Source organism: Antechinus flavipes, chromosome 2, assembly GCF_016432865.1.
Source record: "Antechinus flavipes isolate AdamAnt ecotype Samford, QLD, Australia chromosome 2, AdamAnt_v2, whole genome shotgun sequence".
Taxonomy (NCBI): Eukaryota; Metazoa; Chordata; class Mammalia; order Dasyuromorphia; family Dasyuridae; genus Antechinus; species Antechinus flavipes.
In genome coordinates this window covers 604,397,710-604,400,624 of record NC_067399.1, presented here as the reverse complement: position 1 = coordinate 604,400,624, position 2,915 = coordinate 604,397,710, and positions in this window count along the sequence as shown.

Below are 2,915 nucleotides of genomic sequence, written 5' to 3'. Positions count from 1 at the left end.
TCTAACTTTAACTTACACCAGATTGCTTTCCTAGTTTTTTTTCCTGGTAGTTTTTGTTGAATGGTGCTTCTTTGCTTCAGAATTTAATCCAACATTCTTTCTACAGTACAACATTACCTCTCAGAATGTAAGGAAATATCCTTCTAGTCTAAGGTGGAAGATTACAGGTATAAACTGCTGGGTAAATCATCCTATAAAATCATCATGTTAGTTTGGCTTAATAGATTTTATCATAAAGGAAATTTTTATTATGGAGGAGATTACTTGAAAATAACTCTTACAAAAATAAAACATTAATAAAATATTTCAAATACAGGGAAATTTTAAGTACAAGAAAATTTAAATATAAGGAAATAATTTATTTTTCATCATACCTTGAATCCTATTCTTTTTGGCCATAACCCTAACCAAAACGTTAAGCTACATGTTGGCAACACTTAATCTTTACTGGCAACCTTCAATCCTATTTTTTCCTTTGGTAATGATACTTACCTGTCAATCATATAATACTCCACTCTCAGAAGAAACACAATTACAGATAAATGAGAATAGAACTGGGAAGAATAGAACAACATGGGAGTGGGTTTTTAATAGAAGATCTAGAAAGATATGGTGGAGTACACAGAAGATAATCAACAAGCATTTATTAATTACTACATGCTAAGGATTGTGCTCAATGCTGAATATATAAATAGAAAACTGAGGCACTTCCTGACTTCAGCAAACTTATCTTCTAAGAAAGGATATAAAATACTTAGACGTTAATATACAGGATATACACAAATAAATCCACAGCGATTAGGGATAAGGTATTAATAATTGGAGGGAAAAAAAAAAAAAAAGAAAGGCCTCCGGAAGGAGATGACACTTTCCAGGAAGCTTGAGGCTTCAAAAGGAAGAAAAGATGAGGGATAACATTCTAGGAATGGAGTACAGCCTGGGCAAGATCATGGAGGGAGGAAATGAAATATCGTATCTGTGGAATGGCAAGTCAGTTATTTTTTGTCATCAGTCTTGGAAGTCTGGAGTAAGAATGTGAAGGGTTTTCAATGCTAAATAGGGGAACTGCATTTCATCCTAAGGGCAATAGGGAATGACTAGAGCTTCCTAAGCAGGGTAGTGACTTGGTCACATTTATATCAACTTGTCTGCTAAATGATAATAAACAGGAGAGAAGAGAGACTGGATTTGAAAAGTCCAGTTAACTAATATTGGCTAACATTTTATGGTGCATTTTTGTTTTTGTTTTTGTTTTTTGCTGAGGCAAGTGGGGTTAAGTGACTTGCCCAGGGTCACATAGCAAGAAGTGTTAAGTTCTGAGATCATATTTGAACTCAGGTCCTCCTGACTTCAGGGCTGGTGCTCTATCCACTGTGCCACCTAGCTGCCCCAGCATTTTTGTTTTTCAAAGTGATATACATTTGTGTAAGGATATATAACACAATCTGTTTATATGTATGTGTATATCTATACGCATGCCTATATACATATATTCTCAGTTGATTATCACAGCAACCCGGAGGGTAGATACTATTATTATCCTAATTTTGTAGAGGAGGAAACTGAGGCTAAGAGAGATAAAAAATCTGATGAAGAATTTCAACTCAGGTCTTTGTGACTCCAAAGCTAGTAGTCCAGCCACTACCACACTTAAATGATCTAGGATCCAGTTTCTTAAACCATGATTCATGATCCCATATGGGATCTCATAACTGAATGTGGGGGCCATAAAATTATACACACACACACACACACACACACACACACACACACATATATATATATATATAAAACCAAGGTCATATAAAAATTTCTCAGATGAAAGGGGATTGCAAGTAGAACACGTTTAAGAAACCTTGGTCTAGGAGACAAGTGATTAGGGCCACAAGTAGGCTTTAATGACATGTGAATAGAAATTAATGAAATAAGAAAGTACAGATAGTTGAGTTCTATACAGAGAAAGGAGCGAATATAGTGTTCCACTGATGACATAAATCATGGATTCATTGAAGTGTGGAAGCATTGAAGTACATGGATCAGTTAGTCCAATTTTGCTGTCCTCGTGTTCAAAAGAATAATTGATTATTTGATGAGAATCAGTTACTTTCCATTTGCTGGAAGAAATTAAAGAATTCTTGGATTTAAAATTTGAAGGCATCTTATACAGCTTCTGATTTGGCCTCCTTGGTGTCTGAAGCCTCAAAAAGTTTAGTGACTTGTTCAAGATGACAAAGCTTTTAAATATTAGAGCTAGATTCAGCCTAGACCATCTTGTGATGAGAAGTCAAAGTTCTCAAGTCATCTCTGGTCAGGGGTAGGGAAAAGAAGACTGAGGATCATCCCCTTCTCTTTTCTCTTCAAGTAGTTGTCTCTCAGTGGTTTAGAGAACAGCTGCCAAGTTGGCCAGGGACTAGAATGTTGAATTCTTAAATGGTTTGTTAAAAATACAAACACACAGGACATGACTAACTATCCCCAACCAATCCCAACCCACTTGCTGTGTAACATCATTTTCTTTTATCCAGTGACTTGAAGCATTCCTCTCTTTCCCCATTTGATAAATTAGATCGTTTGTATTTTTCCCCTAAATGGGAACCAAGAAAAAAAAATTGGTACTTCAGGCCTTATGAAACTCCCTGAAAGAATGGAGGACTTGGAAACTGTATGGATTATTCTGGTCCATTAATCAATATATGAATTAAACAAAACTCAGTGATATTTTCATAAATGATTGTTAGAACACTAATATAGTTAATATTATTTTTTTCAGAATAAATCATGGAAATGACACAAGAACTTTGTTATTTTCATTTAAAACTTAAATCCTTGTGTCATTTCGTTCCATTAATTAGCTTTGGCTGCACCCCAGGATAGGTATAGATATAAAGATAATACTGTGTTAATTGGGCCTATTT